This window comes from Oncorhynchus masou, chromosome 9 (genome assembly GCF_036934945.1).
Source record: "Oncorhynchus masou masou isolate Uvic2021 chromosome 9, UVic_Omas_1.1, whole genome shotgun sequence".
Lineage (NCBI taxonomy): Eukaryota > Metazoa > Chordata > Actinopteri > Salmoniformes > Salmonidae > Oncorhynchus > Oncorhynchus masou.
In genome coordinates this window covers 83,327,789-83,348,740 of record NC_088220.1, presented here as the reverse complement: position 1 = coordinate 83,348,740, position 20,952 = coordinate 83,327,789, and the positions used below count along the sequence as shown (strand labels likewise).

The following is a 20,952-nucleotide window of genomic DNA, read 5'->3' as shown; positions in this document are numbered from 1 at the left end:
GGATGATGAACATTCTATTAAAATGCATATTGACCAACTTTGTAAACGGCTAAAAATCAAGCTAGGCTTCCTCTGTAGAAACAGGACATGCTTGTCCTCTACAAATAGAAGACAAATGATGCAAGCTACTTTTATGTCCGTTATAGATTATGGGGATATTATCTACATGCTACGGCATCAACACTTAAATCGCTGGATGCTACTTATCATTGCACACACAGGTTTATTACAGGTGCTACAGAACTCAACACTGTGTTTTATATCAAAATGTGGGTTGGACTTCGCTGTCCATGAGACGAGAACAACATGCTCTTGTGTTTGTCTATAAAGCACTTCTGAATAAACTACCTTCTTATTTATCATCACTCATCAATAGTAGAATTATAATTCCTAAAACCAGGTCTCAAGCATGGATTCTACTTGAGGCCCATGTGATTTCCACAGAGTTGGGTATGGCTGCCTTTTCCTAATACTCTCCTTGCCTATGGAATAGCCTGCAGACTAAACTTAAACTTGAGACTCTTGTCCCCCTTGATCATTTTAAATGTTTATTGGACAATTTTAATTTTTTAATTGCTTGTAACTGTTTCGGGAAATGCAAGTTCTTGTGCTATTAGTAGAATAACCTACGTATAAATCGGTTTCTGTATGTTTATTGTGTTATCTGTGATCGTTTTGTTTGTCTTGTTTAGTGTTTTAATCATTGTACATAAACTATATGTGTAAACATGTATACCCAGGGCCCAGCTGTAACAGAGACCTTGGTCTCAGGCTGTGTTCCTTGTTGAAATAAAGTTATAAAAATATATATTTAAAAATCTAATTTGACCAGCTAAATGATGTGATTAGCAGTAGCCTACAGAGTGGAATCACTTCCATGTTGTTGGAGAAAAGCTTTATTCCTTATTGAATTGATACAACATTGAAGTGCATGTGTTCAATTGATATTGTAATTCATCATATTATGTATTATAATAATATAATACACATTTTCATACACAGTTGAAGTCAGAGTTTTTCATACAATTAGGTTGGAGTCATTACAACTCGTTTTTCAACAACTCCACACATTTCTTGTTAACAAATAATAGTTTTGGCAAGTCTATTAGGACATCTGCTTTGTGCATGACACAAGTAATATTTCCAACAATTGTTTACAGACAGATTATTTCACTTATAATTCACTGTTTCTTACTTCCAGTGGGTGAGACGTTTACATATACTAAGTTGACTGTGCCTTTAAACAGTTTGGAAAATTCTAGATAAATATGTCATGACTTTAGAAGCTTCTGATAGGCTAATTGACATTATTTAAGTCAATTGGAGGTGTACCTGTGGATGTATTTAAAGGCCTACATTCAAACTCAGTGCCTCCTTGCTTGACATCATGGGAAAATCAAATGAAATCGGCCATGACCTCAGAAATAAACTTGTATACCTCCACAAGTCTGGTTCATCCTTGGGAGCAATTTCCAAACGCTTGAAGGTACCACGTACATCTGTACAAACAATAGGTTGCAAGTATAAACACCATGGGACCACGCAGGCGTCATACCACTCAGGAAGAAGACGCGTTCTGTCTCCTAGAGACTAGCGTACTTTGGTGCGAAAAGTGCAAATCAATCACAGAACAACAGCAAAGGACCTTGTGAAGATGCTGGAGGAAACAGGTACGAAAGTATATGTATCCACAGTAAAATGAGTCCTATATCGACATAACCTGATAGGCCGCTCAGCAAGGAAGAAGCCACTGCTCCAAGATCTCCTTAACAATGCCAGACTACGGTTTGCAACTGCATATGGGGACAAAGATCATGACTATCGTTATGTTTTGAGGAAAAAGGAGGAGAGTTGCAAGCCGTAGAACACCATCCCATCCGTGAAGCACGGGGGTGGCAGCATCATGTTGTGTGGTTGCTTTATTGCAGGAGGGACTGGTGTACTTCACAAAATAGATTGCATCATGAGGAGAGAAAATTATGTGGATATATTGAAGCAACATCTCAAGACATCAGTCAGGAAGTTAAAGCTTGGTCGCAAATGGATCTTCCAAATGAACAGTGACCCCAAGCATACTTCCAAAGTTGTGGCAAAAATGGCCTAAGGACAACAAAGTCAAGGTATTGGAGTGGCCATCATATAGCCGAGACCTCGATGCAATAGAACATTTGTGGGCAGAACTGGAAAAGCGTGTGCGAGCTAGGAGGCCGACTAACCTGACTCAGTTACACCAGCTCTGCCAGGAGGAATGGGCCAAACTTCACCCAACTTATTGTGGGAAGCTTGTGGAAGGCTACCCAAAATTGTTGACCCAAGTTAAACAAATTAAAGGCAATGCTACCAAATATTAATTGAGTTTATGTAAACCTGACCCACTGGGAATGTGATGAAAGAAATAAAAGCTGAAATAAAAAAAATCTTCTCTGTCTTTCCACATTGTTAAAATAAAGTGGTGATCCTAACTGACCTAAGACAGGGAATCTTTACTTGGATAAAATGTTAGAAATTTTGAAAGTATTTGCAAATGTATTTAGCTAAGGTGAATGTAAACTTCTGACTTCAACTGTAAGTGAGGCAACGTGCCAAGAGGACTATACTGTAGGGGAAATATAAGACAGGAAGCGTACCAAGTGGACTAGACTTTTACAAAATACTTTGTACTGCCAGCGTACCAAGAAGACTAGACAGTCGGGGAAATACTCTGTCGAGCCAGCGTGCCATTAGGACTAGAACTTTGAATAAATACTGTGTACTGCCAGCGTGCCAAGATGACTAGACTTAAGGGGAAATATTATGTAGAGCCAGTATGCCAAGAGGACTAGGCTGTAGAGGAAATATAAGAGAGTGTCACGTTCTGACCATCGTTCGTGTGTATTTTCCTTATTTTAGTGTTGGTCAGGACGTGAGCTGGGTGGGCATTCTATGTTGTGTGTCTGGTTTGTCCATTTCTATGTTAGGCCTGATATGGTTCTCAATCAGAGGCAGGTGTTAGTCATTGTCTCTGATTGGGAACCATATTTAGGTAGCCTGGGTTTCACTGTGTGTTTGTGGGTGATTGTTCCTGTCTCTGTGTTTTGCACCAGATAGGGCTGTTTTTGGTTTTCCACGTTTGTTGTTTTGTAGTGTTCATGTTTATCTGTGTTAATTAAATATGAATCAAAATAACCACGCCGCGTTTTGGTCCTCCTCTACTTCACCACAGGAAAACCCTTACAGAGAGGCTCATGGTTATTGTGTGTCTAATGTATGATTATGTCTATCTAAACTATTACAGTGTTACGAGAATTATGTTCTCAATGTTCATAATCCACTTCAATTAAACTACTCAGTCTGCAAACCAGAATTTGTAAGATACTGGTTGAATGAAACAGACGGAGGCCAAGCTAGTCAAAATGTTTATTCACGTGAGCGCTAGTCTGTTGTACAAAACCATTCATTTTATATTGTCTCTTTAAGCACTTACATTCACACACAAACAGTAGGTATCCTACGCACATACTGTATCACTACCCAGCAGACAAAGATGGAGACCGTGGGAAGTACTCCCTGTCCTCCCTCAAGATTAGAGACTGTGAGAAGCACTCCCTGTCCTCCCTCAAGATTAGGGGGACGGTGGGAAGCACTCCCTGTCCTCCCTCAAGATTAGGGGGACCGTGAGAAGCACTCCCTGTCCTCCCTCAAGATTAGGGGGACCGTGAGAAGCACTCCCTGTCCTCCCTCAAGATTAGGGGGACCGTGAGAAGCACTCCCTGCCCTCACTCAAGATTAGGGGGACCGTGAGAAGCACTCCCTGTCCTCCCTCAAGATTAGGGGGACCGTGAGAAGCACTCCCTGTCCTCCCTCAAGATTAGGGGGACCGTGAGAAGCACTCCCTGTCCTCCCTCAAGATTAGGGGGACCGTGAGAAGCACTCCCTGTCCTCCCTCAAGATTAGGGGGACCGTGAGAAGCACTCCCTGTCCTCCCTCAAGATTAGGGGGACCGTGAGAAGCACTCGCTGTCCTCCCTCAAGATTAGGGGGACCGTGAGAAGCACTCCCTATCCTCCCTCAAGAATAGGGGGACCGTGAGAAGCACTCCCTGTCCTCCCTCAAGATTAGGGGGACTGTGAGAAGCACTCCCTGTCCTCCCTCAAGATTAGGGGGACCGTGAGAAGCACTCCCTGCCCTCACTCAAGATTAGGGGGACCGTGAGAAGCACTCCCTGTCCTCCCTCAAGATTAGGGGGACCGTGAGAAGCACTCCCTGTCCTCCCTCAAGATTAGGGAGACGTGAGAAGCACTTCCTGCCCTCACTCAAGATTAGGGGGACCTTGAGAAGCACTCCCTGTCCTCCCTCAAGATTAGGGAGACGTGAGAAGCACTCCCTGCCCTCCCTCAAGATTAGGGAGACCGTGAGAAGCACTCCCTGCCCTCCCTCAAGATTAGGGAGACCGTGAGAAGTACTCCCTGCCCTCCCCCAAGATTAGGGGGACCGTGAGAAGTACTCCCTGTCCTCCCTCAAGATTAGGGGGAACGTGAGAAGTACTCCCTGCCCTCTCCCAAATCTCTCAGAGGCCACTATCAAGATCGGCACCGAATTTTACTCAGACAGTCTGTGTTTAAGATACTATAAAGATATATTGTACAGATATATAATTTTACTGACTAAACCTAAACAAAACCATCAGATAATAATTGTATGATTCTAATCAATTTCATACAGTTGTAAGGTTTCAGAGTGGAATTATTTAATCATTATCTTTCAACATTTAAATCACTTTAACAATCCACCCTTAATTAATGACTAAATAATACACACTAATACATCAAACACTATATGGAAACAGAAATGGTATCCAAGAATATGTCAAACCAATACATGTACACGTATGTATATTTGATATTCATCAATGACTGTTATAGGCCTATATCCAATTATAAAGCTTCCTGTTAGGATTTTTATTACAATATTCATTAAAAAAACTGTGTAAACTTTGAAAGTAGTCTTATCCAACATTGGCTCCTCGTAGTTAAAAGAATTGGAGCCATCTCCTGGGCCTGGAGGCCCATATTCGTCATCCCACTGGCCGGAACTCGGAATCGGTCAGTACCTCAGCATCTGTTGCGTCATTGACCTCTCCAATGTCCTTGTAATCAAACCTCTCCTACACGGGACCAAACAACATCCACAAAGAACCAACACACTCATACAGGTGAAAGTTGCCCACAACACCGTGATGATGACATTTTTACCATTTCCCAAACATACTATCAAACCAATTTGTATAGAACTATCCACCCCAAAGATCACTGCGAATTCGTGAGCTAATGTGGTTAAACCAGCCAGGGCCTTGGTCACTGATCCGTCTGGGGCTGTGTTATTGGGGATGAAAGGACAACATTCTGATCCGAATATCACACACACCCAACCCTTTTCAGCCAGTAACATATCCAATGCTATTCTATTCTGCCATATAATCAAACTAATTGCAGCTGTTTGTTCTGCTAACCCTTTTTTCGCCTCTCAGGTATAGTTGATGACACACTTTTGGTTAAAGTAGATATAATTGATCCAATCTACATTTTTATTGAGAGTTAACTACCAGAAGATGCTTGATTTCAATCCAGGCCATATCTTATTCCTAGCTTTGAACTCATCAGGCACCCTCCTTGGAACCCCAATGCTATCGATGTAAACTCTATTGTCAAAGGACCCTGACGGAGCACTACTTCTTTCTCTTCTACCTGGCACTAGGTACATGTGTTGGATAAGGGTGAAGGGCACCTAACTGCACTAGTGCACAAATACCAGTCCAAATTGTAGGCAGGTTGGGCCACAGCTTCATACCTCCACACAACCATCAGACATCTAGGCCTTTTTATCTTACTAAAGTCCTCGGAACTCAACCCCCCAGTCAGGTCCCTCATTGTCCCGTCGGTTGTAACATTATCTGTCCTATTGCATGTTCTTTCTTCCCATCCGTGTGTTATGTATCGAGCCATACATTAATAATTTCCTCCTGTAACTGTGAAAGGGGGAAGTCTGGAAGTAATGGGCACATGCGGAAACAGATAATGCAGATCAATGCAACTGTCATTGTCTGGCTTCCCTGCCTTCATGAACAGCTTTACCATACAGGCCATTCCCCTGGGTGTATCAATTCCATCAAGTGGAAAGGGGATGGTTGTCAACTGAGGTTTTGCTGTGGCGCAGGCATAACATTCTTCTTTCGCTACTGATCGGGCTGTATACTGAATCCATTCCAACCCTAGGTCGGAATCCCCATAACCAGTTTCCACCTCAATCACTTCCTTAACTTCTTGACGCTACCCATCCCTTAAAACCTCTTGGTGTTAGGGGGCAGTATTTTCATTTTTGGAAAAAAAACGTTCCTGTTTTAAACAGGATATTTTGTCAGGAAAAGAATATGCATATAATTGACAGCTTTGGATAGAAAACACTCTAACGTGTCCAAAACTGTAAATATATTGTCTGTGAGTATAACAGAACTGCAACTGATGTTGCAGGCGAAAGCCTGAGAAAAATCCAATCCAGAAGTGCCCCAGGTTTTGAAAGCGCTGCGTTCCAATGACTCCCTATTCAGCTGTGAATGTACCATCAACGAGCTTATGCTTTCTACGTATTCCCCAAGATGTCTACAGCATTGTGACGTAGTTTTACACATTTCTGTTGAAGAATATCTGTAGGCGGCCACATTGTGTAAGTGGTCACATGGTGGCTCCGAGAGAGATTCTCGCGTAAAATACAGAGGTAGCCATTATTCCAATCGGTCCTAGTAAAAAACGAATTGTCCCAACGGATATATTATCAAATAGATATTAGAAAAACACCTTGAGGATGGATTCTAAACAACGTTTGCCATGTTTCTGTCGATATTATGGAGCTAATTTGGAGTATTTTTCGGCGGTTGTGGTGACCGCAATTTCTGGGTGATTTCTCAGCCAAAACTGAAGATCAAACGGAGCTATTTCGCCTACAAAAATAATCTTTTGGGAAAAAATGAACTTTGGCTGTCTACCTTGGAGTCTCGTGAGTGAAAACATCTGAAGTTCATCAAAGGTAAATGATTTAATTTGATTGCTTTTCTGATTTCCATGACAAGGTTGCCTGCTGCTAGCAAGGCATAATGCTATGCTAGGCTATGATAAACTTACACAAATGCTTGTCTAGCATTGGCTGTAAAGCATATTTTTGAAAATCTGAATGACAGGGTGATTAACAAAAGGCTAAGCTGTGTTCCAATATAGTTCACTTGTGATTTTCATGAATAGGAATATTTACTAGGAAGATTTATGTCCGTTGCGTTATGCTAATTAGTGTCAGATGATGACAACGGTCCCGTTCATGGGATGGGGTGTCACTACAGGTTAACCTCTAAAGGCTGCGTCCCTTGTTCTCAATTTCCGCCTGAAGACATACCCTAATCTAACTGCCTATTGCTCAGCCCCAGAGGCAAGGATATGCATATTCTTGGTATCATTTGAATGGAAACATTCTGAAGTTTCTGGAAATGTTAATTCAATGTAGGAGACTATAACACAGTAGATCTGGTGGAAGAAAATAGAAAGTAAGAGCATACGTTTTTTGTTTTTTATTGTTGTAGCATCATTTTTCACATGTACTAGAATAGCCACACAGTCAGATAGGATGCTGGAGATATGTTTAATGGATAACACAAGAGGGCAACTGTAGGTGTGCAAAGTTTCAGACTGATAACTTCAGGAATGGGTGAGCTACATGACGTGTATCATGAAGTCACCCAGGTGTCCCACACAAGTTGCCCAAATGTACCCAAGTGGCCGAATTGGTGAAATGACCTATAACTATATACAACCGTGCAAATAACTACACTGCTCAAAAAATGAAAGGGAACACTTAAACAACACAATGTAACTCCATGTCAATCACACTTCTGTGAAATCAAACTGTCCACTTAGGAAGCAACACTGATTGACATTAAATGTCACATGCTGTTGTGCAAATGGAATAGAAAACAGGTGGAAATGTTAGGCAATTAGCATGACAGCCCCAATAAAGGAGTGGTTCTGTAGGTGGTGACCACAGACCACTTCTCAGTCCCTATGTTTCCTGGCTGATTTGTTGGCCACTTTTGAATGCTGGCGGTGCTTTCACTCTAGTGGTAGCATGAGACGGAGTCTGCAACCCACACAAGTGGTTCAGGTAGTGCAGCTCATCCAGGATGGCACATCAATGCGAGCTGTGGCAAGAAAGTTTGCTGTGTCTGTCAGCGTAGTGTCCAGAGCATGGAGGCGCTACCAGGAGACAGGCCAGTACATCAGGAAACGTGGAGGAGGCCGTAGGAGGGCAACAACCCAGCAGCAGGACCGCTACCTCCACCTTTGTGCAAGGAGGAGCAGGAGGAGCACTGCCAGAGCCCTGCAAAATGACCTCCAGCAGGCCACAAATGTGCATGTGTCTGCTCCAACGGTCAGAAACAGACTCCATGAGGGTGGTATGAGGGCCTGACGTCCACAGGTGGGGGTTGTGCTTACAGCCCAACACCGTGCAGGACGTTGGCATTTGCCAGAGAACACCAAGATTGGCAAATTCGCCACTGGTGCCCTGTACTCTTCACAGATGAAAGCAGGTTCACACTGAGCACATGTGACAGACGTGACAGAGTCTGGAGACGCCGTGGAGAAGGTTATGTTGCCTGCAACATCCTCCAGCATGACTGGTCTGGCGGTGGGTCAGTCATGGTGTGGGGTGGCATTTCTTTGGGGGGCCGCACAGCCCTCCATGAGGTAGCCAGAGGTAGCCTGACTGCCATTAGGTATGAGATCATCAGACCCCTTGTGAGACCATATGCGGGTGCGGTTGGCCCTGGGTTCCACCTCATGTGGCTGGAGTGTGTCTGCAGTTCCTGCAAGAGGAAGGCATTCATGCTATGGACTGGCCCGTCCGTTCCCAGACCTGAATCCAATTGAGCACACCTGGGACATCATGTCTCACTCCCATCCACCAACGCCACGTTGCACCACAGACTGTCCAGGAGTTGGCGGATGCTTTAGTCCAGGTCTGGGAGGAGATCCCTCAGGAGACCATCCGCCACCTCAACAGGAGCATGCCCAGGCGTTGTAGGGAGGTCATACAGGCACGCGGAGACCACACACACTACTGAGCCTCATTATTTTAAGGACATTACATAAGAAATGGACCCGCAGCTAGAACGTAACTACGTGTTTTATGTTTTTTTTTATGGTTTGAACCGAAGGCGTTGTGAATTTTGGGCCAGCTCTGAAGTATGTGATATTTGGAAAAAGCGAGTACTAAACGAGTTGGAAAAAGTGGGTTTGGTGTCAGTTTGTATCAGTTTGGTGTCAGAATGATATCTAATTGACTGATGGACGGTGACTTGCTGGTGACTCTTGTCCATTTGCAATATGTTTAAACAGTGAGGTACCATCACCAAAGTGACATTCTGAAATCAACCCTAACGAGCGATTGAGATGAACCAGAATCACTGCCCAGCCATCCCGAGTTCATCGGACCAGTCAATTTCGCATTCCTGCAGGATTTTTATCGCATGACAAATTTGTGATGGTAAATGCCCATTGAACCATATTGCAAATGCACTGTGACTTTGCAAAAGTTCAAAAACATAAACAAATGGACATAATAAAGTCTACACAACGAGCGATGGAAAGGAGCAACTATCACTGCCAGGCCATCCTGTGTTCATCAGGCCAGTCAATTTTGCATTTCTGCATGATTTTTGAGCATGCCAAATTCGTGATGGTAAATGCCCATTGAAACATATTGCAAATGCACGTGCACTAGCAATATGATTCTATAGTGAAAAAACATCACCAAATGGACATGATGAAATCAAAACAACGAGTGATGTAAATGAACAACTATCACTGCCAGGCCATCCTGTGTTCCCATAGCGGGCATTAATATCAGAATGACGGGTAAATGCATTTAAAACCACATTTTGATTTTTGGGTTACCAGGTGCCAATTTTCAATCACCAGTTGCACAACAATGCGTATCCATCAGAATATTTTAAATAGTCCATAAAGCACTCAGGACGGCCCCCATGGATAGAGGGCCGTAGTAGGGTACTCCCATAGCGGGCATGGACAAGAGGAGTCCCGGTAAATGCATTTACAACCATATTCTTATTTTTGGGTTACCAGGTGCCTATTTTCAATCACCAGTTGCACAACAATGCACGTGCATTTGCAACATGATTCTATATGGAAAAAACATCACCAAATAGACATGATGAAATCAACACAAAGAGTGATGGAAAGGAACAACTATCACTGCCCGGCCATACCGAGTTCATCAGGCCAGTCAATTTTGCATTTCTGCAGGATTTTTGAGCATGTCAAATTTCTTACGGCATTTGGCCCCCAAAAAAGTGACTTTTGTATTTGACTTTTGACTTCCTATGAAATCATATTGCAAATGGAAAAATCATATTCCTTATGCACAAGTAAAAAAAAATGATGATAATAAAATTTTACAAACCATATTCATTCAGTTCTTACACATGATTAATTGACATAAAATCGAAACAATTTCAAAAAATGGTCCAGAAAGCACTTTTTTACGAGGGTGATACATTTTTTAAAAAAAATTCACATTTTCAACTTTTGACTTCCTATGAAATCATATTCCAAATGGAGAAAACATATGCCTTATGCACAAGTAATTATGACGATAAAATATGACTAAAGTATGTTGATACAGTTCATATACATGTGTAATTGACACAAAAATCGAAAGAATTTTGAAAAACGGTTCAGAAAGCACTTTTGTAGGGGTGTGTGAAGTTTTTTATAAAACTGCAATTTTTGACTTTTGACTTCCAATGAAATCATATTGCAAATGGACAAAACATATGCCTTATGCGCAAGTAATTAAAAAAAAATATGATAATAAAATTGGACAAAAGTATATTCATACAGTTCTTACACATGTGTAATTGACAAAAAAGCGAAAGATTTTTGAAAAACGGTCCAGAAAGCACTTTTTTAAGGGGTGATAAGTTTTTGACAAAAAAATATTTTTTTCAAAATTTTGCTTTTGGATGTTGACTTGGGTGACATTTCCAATATGAAAAACCAAAGTGGAGCGCACTCGCCACCTGTTGGATTTTTAAAGTGTTACAACTGGCATTTGCCATATGGCATTTGCAATACACTTTGCATGAATCAACGCCGAATTGGGTGGTATTGGACATCGTGTATATGGTTTGTCCTGTGTGGGTCCTGTGTGGCTCAGTCGGTAGAGCATGGTGCTTGCAACGCCAAGCGTCGTGGGTTCGATTCCCGCTAGGGCCACCCATATGTAAAAGTAGTGGCCCCAGCCGACTTGTAAGTCGCTTTGGACAAAAGCGTCTGCTAAATGGGATATATGTTTGTCCAATGCCAATGACTTCCCATTCATTTTTGTCCAATTCATGGGGGTATTCACTTACATTTGGAAGACCCACTTGCGACCAAGCTTTAACTTCCTGACTGATGTCTTGAGATGTTGCTTCAATATATCCACATATTTTTCTCTCCTCATGATGCCATCTATTTTGTGAAGTGCACCAGCCCCTCCAGCAGCAAAAAAGCCCCCACAACATGATGCTGCCACCAACGTGCTTCACGGTTGGGATGGTGTTCTTCGATTTGCAAGCCTCCCTCTTTTTCCTCCAAACATAACGATGGTTTCGTTCTATGACCCCATGTGCAGTTGCAAACCGTAGTCTGGCATTGTTATGGCGGTTTTGGAGCAGTGGCTTATTCCTTGCTGAGCGGCCATTCAGGTTATGCCGATATAGGGCTCGTTTTAGTGTGGATATAGATACTTTCATACCTGTTTCCTCCAGCATCTTCACAAGGTCCTTGTGCTGTTGTTCTGGGATTGATTTGCACTTTTCGCACTAAAGCACGTTAATCTCTAGGAGAACGAAGCGTCTTCTTCCCGAGCGGTATAACGCCTGCGTGGTCCCATGGTGTTTATGCTGTGTACTATTGTTTGTACAGATGAACGTGGTTCCTTCAGGCATTTGGCTTTTGCTCCCAAGGATGAACAAGACTGTGGAGGTCTACAATAATTTTCCTGAGGTCTAGTCTTATTTCATTTTATTTTACCATGATGTCAAGCAAAGAGTCACTGAGTTTGAAGCTAGGCCCTGAAATACATCCACGGGTACACCTCCAATTGACTTAAATTATCTCAATCAGCCTATCAGAAGCTTCTAATGCCATGACATATATTTCTGGAATTTTCCAAGCTATTTAAAGGCACAGTCAACTTGGTGTATGTAAACTTCTCACCTACTGGAAGTGTGAAACAGTGAATTATAAGTGAAACAACTGTAGACAATTGTTGGAGAAATGTCTTGTGTCATAAACAAAGTAGATGTCCTAACAGACTTGCCAAAACTATAATTTGTTATTAACAAGAAATGTGTGGAGTTGTTGAAAAACAAGTTGTAATGACTCCAACCTAAGTGTATGTAAACTTCTGACTTCAACTGTGTATGAAAATGTGTATTATATTATTATAATACATAATATGATGAATTACAATATCAATTGAACACATGCACTTCAATGTTATATCTATTCATATAGGTTAAAGCTTTTCTACAACAACATGGAAGTGGTTCCACTCTGTAGGCTACTGCTAATCACATCATTTAGCAGCTCAAATGAGATTTTAACACTAGATTTGAACAATCTTACTTACCTTTGGAATATGGTATGTGAGATTGTAGGTATTGAGATTTTCAACTTCTTATGGCTGCAGGGGCAGTATTGAGTAGCTTGGATGAAAGGTGCCCAGAGGTGCCCAGATTAAATGGCCTGCTCCTCAGTCCCAGTGACTAATATATACATAGTATTATTAGTATTGGATAGGAAACACTCTGAAGTTTCTAAAATTGTTTGAATGATGTCTGTGAGTATAACAGAACTCGTATAGGAGGCAAAAACCTGAGAAGAAATCCAAACAGGAAGTGGGAATTCTGAGGTTGGTCGATTTTCAACCCAGCCCCTATTGAATACACAGTGGGATATTGGTAATGTTGCACTTCCTAAAGCTTCCAATAGAATTCAACCGTCTTCTGAAGACAATGGATTTCTCCGGTTGGAACATTATTGATGTTTATGTTAAAAACATCCTAAAGATTGATTCCATACATCGTTTGACATGTTTCTATGGACAGGAACGGAACTTTTTGACATTTCGTCTGCAACTAGGGAACGCGCTTCATGACTTTGGATTTGTTTTTCCAAACGTGCTAACAAAACTAGCTGTTTGGACATAAATGATGGACATATGTCAAAAATTTAATGTGGAACTGGGACTACTGGGAGTGCATTCTGATGAAGATCATCAAAGGTAAGTGAATATTTATAATGCCAATATGGCGGACATCTTTTTGGCTGCTTTGTTGTCTTAAAGCTGTAATCAGATTATTGCATGGTTTGCTTTTGCCCAAACGTTTTTTTGAAATCTGACACAGTGGTTGCATTAAGGAGAAGTGTATCTATATTTCCATGTCTAACAAATGTATTTTTATTGACATTGATAATGAGTATTTCTGTAAAATGTTGTGGCTCTCTGCAATATCACCGGATGTTTTTGGAACTAGTGAACGTAACGCGCCAATGTATAGTGAGATTTTTTTATATAAATATGCACTTTATCGAACAAAACATTTTTATATTGTGTAACATGAAGTCCAATGAGTGTCATCTGATGAAGATCATCAAAGGTTAGTGATGAATTTTATCTCAATTTGTTATTTTTGTGACTCCTCTCTTTGGCTGGAAAAATGTCTGAATTTTTCAGTGACAGGGTGGTGACCCAACATAATCGTTTGTGGTGCTTTCGCTGTAAAGCCTATTTGAAATTGGATACTTTGGTGGGATTAACAACAAGATCACCTTTAAAATGGTATAAGATACATGTGTGTTTGAGGAAGTATAATTATGAGATTTCTATTGTTTGAATTTGGCGCTCTGCACTTTCATTGGCTGTTGTCAAATCAATCTCGTTAACGGGGTTGCAGCCCTTAGAGGTTTAATGGGGAAGGGAGGGAACAGGACCAACCACAGAGTGCATATCAAAGCCTGGACAAACGTGAAGGACACTACAGTCAATCTCTCCTGTGGAGGACTAAACCATTTCATGGCATTACTGCCGGGAAGCGTAGCCCTGAAGGCCATCAACACCACTATTGCTTTCCCCAGAACACAAGAGATGCAGAGGACAAAGGTCATCCCGAACATTGTGTGACACAGCATACAGGACCATTCAGAGGGCCGGCCAATGAAGGTAAGAGAACACAGAAAACACAGAGTCAAGGAAAAGAGAAGCAGGAAGCTCAGCCGGAGTTGTTTGCCCTGACGATGGCCGAAGTTTGATGATGGTAAAAAACGGTTGCCGTGGCGAACGCCAGACAAGCCCCGCCCACAGAGCAGGCGGTCAGGATGATTCCGAGGACCTCGTGGAAGGACAGGAACTCAACAGGTTTAAGGATACAGCGGTCTCTCTCAGCGTTGGGCCAGTACTCTTCGGGACTGAAGAATCTGACCAGGACAAAACAACAGACATCAAATGTTAATAATTGTCACGACTTCTGCCGAAGTCGTTGCCTCTCCTTGTTCGGGCGGTGCTGGGCGTTCGACGTCACCGGTCTTCTAGCCATCATTGATCCTTTTTTCATTTTCCATTGGTCTTGTCTTGTCTTCCCACACACTTGTTTTCAATCCCATTCATTACCTGTTGTGTATTTTACCCTCTGTTTCCCCTCATGTCTTTGTCAGAGATTGTTTTATTGTCAGTGTAGTGTGATGTTGTATAGGTGCGCGTCGGGTCCTCGTACCCATGTTTGTTTGTTTACGTACATTTAGTGTTATGGAGCATACTCTGTGAACTTTATTAAAAGACTCCATTTTACACTCTATTTGACTCTCCTGCGCCTGACTTCCCTGCCACCTATTACACCTATGCATGACAATAATAATAGATTTAAGATGAGATAATAAGAATAGGAACATGATTGACAATATGTTCCTGGTAATATGAAGAAACCACTACTTAGTAAACCGGGATAGAAATTACTACACATTTTATGCCAACTGTTCCTATAGTCCTACCTGTGTTATTACTGATCTTTCCCTCTGCACATTGGATACAGTATTAACAGCATACAGGCTTTCCTTTCTGTACAGCCTTACGAGTGCCTAGGGGACAGCTCTCACTGCACACTGGCAAAGGTACTTTTGTACTGGTCTTACCCAGGTGATTTCCCTCTCCATGTCAAGCCTCTGGTCAGGAGGCAGAGACCCATCATAGAGCCCCACTGTCACCAACTCCATCTTCCCACTCTCCCGTCTCTGCCAGTTGACCAGCTCATAGGTGGCCACTGGGTCCCCGTTGGCATCGAAAGACACCTGGTACCCGTTACGAAAGAAGTTCACCCTCCTCAATCTCTCCAGGAATTGATGTTTGGAAAGTCAAGGGAGAGAGAGGGGACGGGAGAGCTGGAGAGGTGGGAAGAGAGATGGTCAGAAGGGAAGAGAGAATTGGATTGAGGGGGAGAGAGAAAGAAACAGGACATTAATTCAACTCATATATTTATCAGATGTGTTACTTCAGAACAAGTTGTAAAGTATAATGAGAACTCCTAGGCCTACATACACGTAGTCTAAATAAACATATTTATCAGGACATTATACTATTGTCTTGTCATTCACCTGTGTTGGCTTCACATTGATGTTTCTCATGGAGGTTATTGTCACAGTTCACAGTGGAGTTGTCTCTTTCTTCACAAACGATGCTGTGGATGGCGTGTGCTATGGAATAAACAGCTTTGTACACTATGTTAGTGACACACAGCTGGGATGTTGTTACAGTAATTTAGTTATTCCAATATGTTTTCATTAATTTAATTCCCTTTATCTATTTTATGAGAATTTGTAAGATTCTTGTTTGCATAAAATAGATGGAGACCAGTTTTTTCAATAATAGGTAACAGAATTTATTCTCGGAGCGCGCTGCCACGTTATCACGAGCAACAGTTTATATACATTTCATTGCTTCTAAAATGAATCCCCTCCTACCAACCGAGAATCAAGTGAGTTCAAAAGTTCATTCCAACTCACTAACACACTCACAGGTCACATAACCTAACTGAATTAACCCCTCACCATTATGAATCACTACTTAGCCTACAGTTCTAATTAACAGAAAACCTAGGAAATGGTCTTTCGTCGGTTCAACCATAGGTTAACTACCTTTTCTGTTTACTTAATTCACAAACCATTCCTTTCTTCCTAGGAGGAATGGTGTTCATTAAATTGAATTACTCCTTGTCCGTGTCACACAATCCCTTCTTATGAACTCATATTGTTAATCAGATATAATAAAACAGAGTATAAGTTTACTTAGTTACAGTTTCATTTAAAATAAGACTATTGTTCAGTCATTATATCATAATTTTCCTAACAATCCACCCTAAAAATGACTTTACAATTCATACCATCATTAAACACTACATGGAAATATCAATGATATACTAGAATAAGACAAACCAATATGTACACACAATCAACTTCAATGACTTCTAACCTACATCAGAATCTTTACTCTACTTATCAGGATTTTCCGTCACAATCTTCATGAAAAAACTGTCTATACATTGAAACAAGAAAACATCTAAATTCCCTAAATATCAAATATGGTCTCCTTGCGAGTGAAAGGATCCAGATTCTTCTATTATGTCCGGAGCCATGTATTTTGTATTCCACTGGTCAGAGTTTAGGATTATATACATCATATATCACCATCTGAAGTGTCATTGATTTCTCCATAGTCCTGGAAATGATAACTTTCATACACGCAACCAAAACACATCCGCACAAAACTAACACAGTCACACAGGTGAAGGTAGCCCATAACACAGTAATCATCACATTTTTCCATCTTCCAAACACACTGTCAACCCAATTCGTCAGAGAAGTATCCACCCCTGAGTTCACTGCCAACTTGTGAGCTAGGGTGTGTAAACAAGCCAAGGCCTTGGTCACTGATCCATCCGGAACTGTGTCATCGGGATCCAAACTACCTCCATACACTCCCACCCTTTTCAGCCAGCAGACATATCCAAGACTATTCTATTCTGCCAAGCCATTCATTACATCTCTGATATAATTGGTGAAGCGCTGTGGATTTTAATAGACATAATTGATCCAATCCACATTCTAATTTAGAGTGGACCACCAAAAAACAATTGACTCTCATCCTGCCAGGATCTATTTCTAGCTTTGAACTCGTCTGGCACCCCCCTTGGAACCCCAATGTTGTCAATACAAACTCTATCATCAAAAGACCCAGACGGAGTACTTCGTTTCTCCCATTTATCCAACATCATGTCATGGTGTTGAATGAGTGTGAAAGGCATTCCCAAATGTACTAGTGCACATACCCCTGTCCAATTAGCCGGTAATACTCGGCCATAACGTCATTCCCCCACACAACCACCACCAGATGTGAGCCCTGGGCCTCCTTATCTTACTGAAATCCCCAGATCTCAACCAGCCTTCCAAATCACTCATTTGTCGCATCAGAAGTAACATTATCTGTCCTATTGCAGGTACTGATTTCCCCCACATATTTCCCAGAAGTACTATGCTGAATCAAACAGTAAACAGTCTCCCCTTGCCTCTGTGAAAGGAGGAAGCTTAGATTTCAGAGGAACGTGGATATAAATTGTGCAAATCCATACAACTGTTATTATATGGCTTTCCTGCATCCATGAATAGCTTTACCATATAGGCCATTCCCTTAGGTGAATTAATTCCATTTAATGGAAAAGGGATGGTTGTCAACTGAGGTTTGCTGTGGCACAAGCATAGCATTCTTCTTTAGCTATTGATCTGGCCGTATATTGAATCCACTCTAACCAGAGGTTAGAATCCCCATTACCAGTTTAACTGCACTAGGTTATCCACTGAAACCCTTACTTTCACTACATTCCATCTTCTTCCATACTGGGTATGTAGATTTATGTAGCCCTCTCACATGATGTGAGCTATAACTGGTTTCCATGAACTACACAGGGACTTACATAGATGTCTTCCATAATAGCTGCTCTTAGTCCTGAACTGCCAAGGAGTCAGAGGCCCCATTTGGCCTACATAGAACTCCTCTGAGACATCCTTCCCAGTCTCACTCTCACTTCCTGTTTATCCAGATCAAGTGATCTCTTATACTTGATTAATACTAAATCCTCATTGTTTAACTATGTCAATATTACCCTCTGGCCTTCTCGGTGTTCATGGTGTATCAGGAATAAGGCTCCCACAACCAGACAGCTCAGGATGGACAGCCCACCCTTAAAGCCCCACCCTCTTCCAGAGAACACATCATCAGCAAAAGCCAGACACACTTTCACTTCTATGAACAAAAACAGGGATGGAATGACGGGAAAGGAAATCTTCATTCGAGAGATGGCACCCGGAATTCTGTTAATTCCAGTTCTCCTCTTGAACACTGCTATTGTTCGACAGTGTCAAAGTGTCTTACCCTCCCGCAGTGTGATATGAATCCGGGAAGCTCTTTCACCTAGCTGTCACCAGGAGCCCTTGGTATGGTCCCCCCAACAGGCTTCAGGGACTGAATTGAGTGACTTCACCTGTAATTCACCCGAAGTGCATAAAATCTTGGACATACAGACAATGACTTAGGTAAGATTAGTAAATTATCCTTATGTCTGACATAATCATGTTTTTTTTATTTTTTTATTTTACCTTTATTTAACTAGTCAAGTCAGTTAATGAATAAAAAAAACAACTTCCAGGCCTTTTTCAATTTGGTCATTTATGGCCTCAATCTCACCCACTCTTCCCAAGATTGTAGTCCCCAGGAAACATCTAAAGAGAGACAATACAACTCCCATTCTCCCAGAAGAACACAAAACGCATAAATAGCATTCACTATGCTACATCGATTCAGAAACTCAAAAGTGTTCAAAAGTGAACTATAAACTAAACCTAATAATAATTCCCATTTACCTCAAATCCTTAATCATACATTTTAACCTCTTGAAACTCTGGGGGCGCAATTTCATTTTTGGATGAAAAATGTTCCTGTTTTAAACAAGATATTTTGTCACAAAAAAGATGCTCGACTATGCATATAATTGATAGCTTTGGAAAGAAAACACACTGAATTTTCCAGAACTGCAAAGATATTGTCTGTGGGTTCCCTAGAACGGGAGCTACAGGCAAAACCAAGATGAAATGGCAACCAGGAAATCAGCAGGATTTTTGAGGCTCCGTTTTCTATTGTCTCCTTATATGGCTGTGAATGCGAGAGGAATGAGACTGCCCTTTCTGTCGTTTCCCCAAGGTGTCTGCAGCATTGTGACGTATTTGTAGGCATATCATTGGAAGATTGACCATAAGAGACGACATTTTCCAGGTGTCCGCCCGGTGTCCTCCGTCGAAATTGGTGCGTCTTTTTCAGCTGCTGGTATTTTTCCATGCGATTCTGAGGGGAAAGCAGGCTTCCACGAACTGCATATCAATGAAGAGATATGTGAAAAAACACCTTGAGGATTGATTCTAAACAACGTTTGCCATGTTTCGGTCGATATTATGGAGTTAATTCGGAAAAAGTTTGACGTTTTGGTGACTGAATTTTCGGTTCGTTTCGGTAGCCAAATGTGATGTACAAAACGGAGCGATTTCTCCTACACAAAGATTCTTTCAGGAAAAACTGAACATTTGCTATGTAACTGAGAGTCTCCTCATTGAAAACATCCGAAGCTCTTCAAAGGTAAATGATTTTATTTATTTGGTTATCTGGTTTTTGTGAAAATGTTGCGTGCTAAATGCTACTCAAAATGCTAAGCTAGCTTGCAATACTCTTACACAAATTAGTGATTTGCTATGGTTCAAAAGCATATTTTGAAAATCTGAGATGACAGTGTTGTTAACCTCTTGATACTCCCCACCCTGGATCCGGGATCGTGAATAAAGCCTCAGGCTCATTAGCATAACGCAACGTTAACGATTTCTGAAAATCGCAAATAAAATGAAAATAATGCACCTGCTCTCAAGCTTAGCCTTTTCTTAACAACACAACAAGTCTAATTCTTGATTATATTTACACACATTAAATTCAGTACTAGGATTAAGAAAGACAATTCATACATATACAGTAACAGTAACAATAGTATTCTGATTAGTACATATACAGTAACATAATTGTATTCTGATTAGTACATATACAGTAACATAATAGTTTTCTGATTAGTCAGTCCTGATTGAAATGTATACATAATTAGTCATTATTGATAAAAATTCCCTTAACATAATGACTCCAACCTAAGTGTATGTAAACTTCTGACTTCAACTGTGTATAAACATTTTAATTATATTATTATAATACATAATAGGATGAATTACAATATCAATTGAACAAATGCATTTCAATGTTATATCAATTCATATAGAAATAAAGCTTTTCTCCAACAACATGGAAGTTGTTCCACTCTGTAGGCTACTGCTAATCCTATCATTTAGCAGGTCAAATTAGATTAAAAAAAATTGCATACCTTCATTTCAACAAGGAACACAGCCTGAGACCAAGGTCTCTGTTACAGCTGGGCTCTGCGTATACATGTTTACACATACAGTTTATGTACAATGATTAAAACACTAAACAAGACAAACAAAACGATCACAGATAACACAATAAAAATAAAGCAAGAGAATTAATTTACACGTAGGTTATTCTACTAACAGCACAAGAACTTGACTTTCCCGAAACAGTTACAAGCAATTCAAAAATAAAAATGCTCCAATGAATATTTAAAATGGGCATGGGGGACAAGAGTCTCAAGTTTAAGTTTAGTCTGCGGGCTATTCCATAGGCAAGGAGCTTAACAGGAAAAGGCAGCCATATCCAA

The 20,952-nt window shown here is 41.1% G+C and overlaps 2 pseudogenes; both read right to left on the bottom strand.

The window, feature by feature from the left end:
* Positions 1-8,718, bottom strand: part of LOC135546682 (extracellular calcium-sensing receptor-like) — a 35,448-nt pseudogene extending 26,730 nt beyond the window's left edge.
* Positions 8,719-14,014: 5,296 nt separating this feature from the next.
* Positions 14,015-15,884, bottom strand: LOC135545113 (extracellular calcium-sensing receptor-like; annotated as a pseudogene).
* Positions 15,885-20,952: the final 5,068 nt, after the last annotated feature.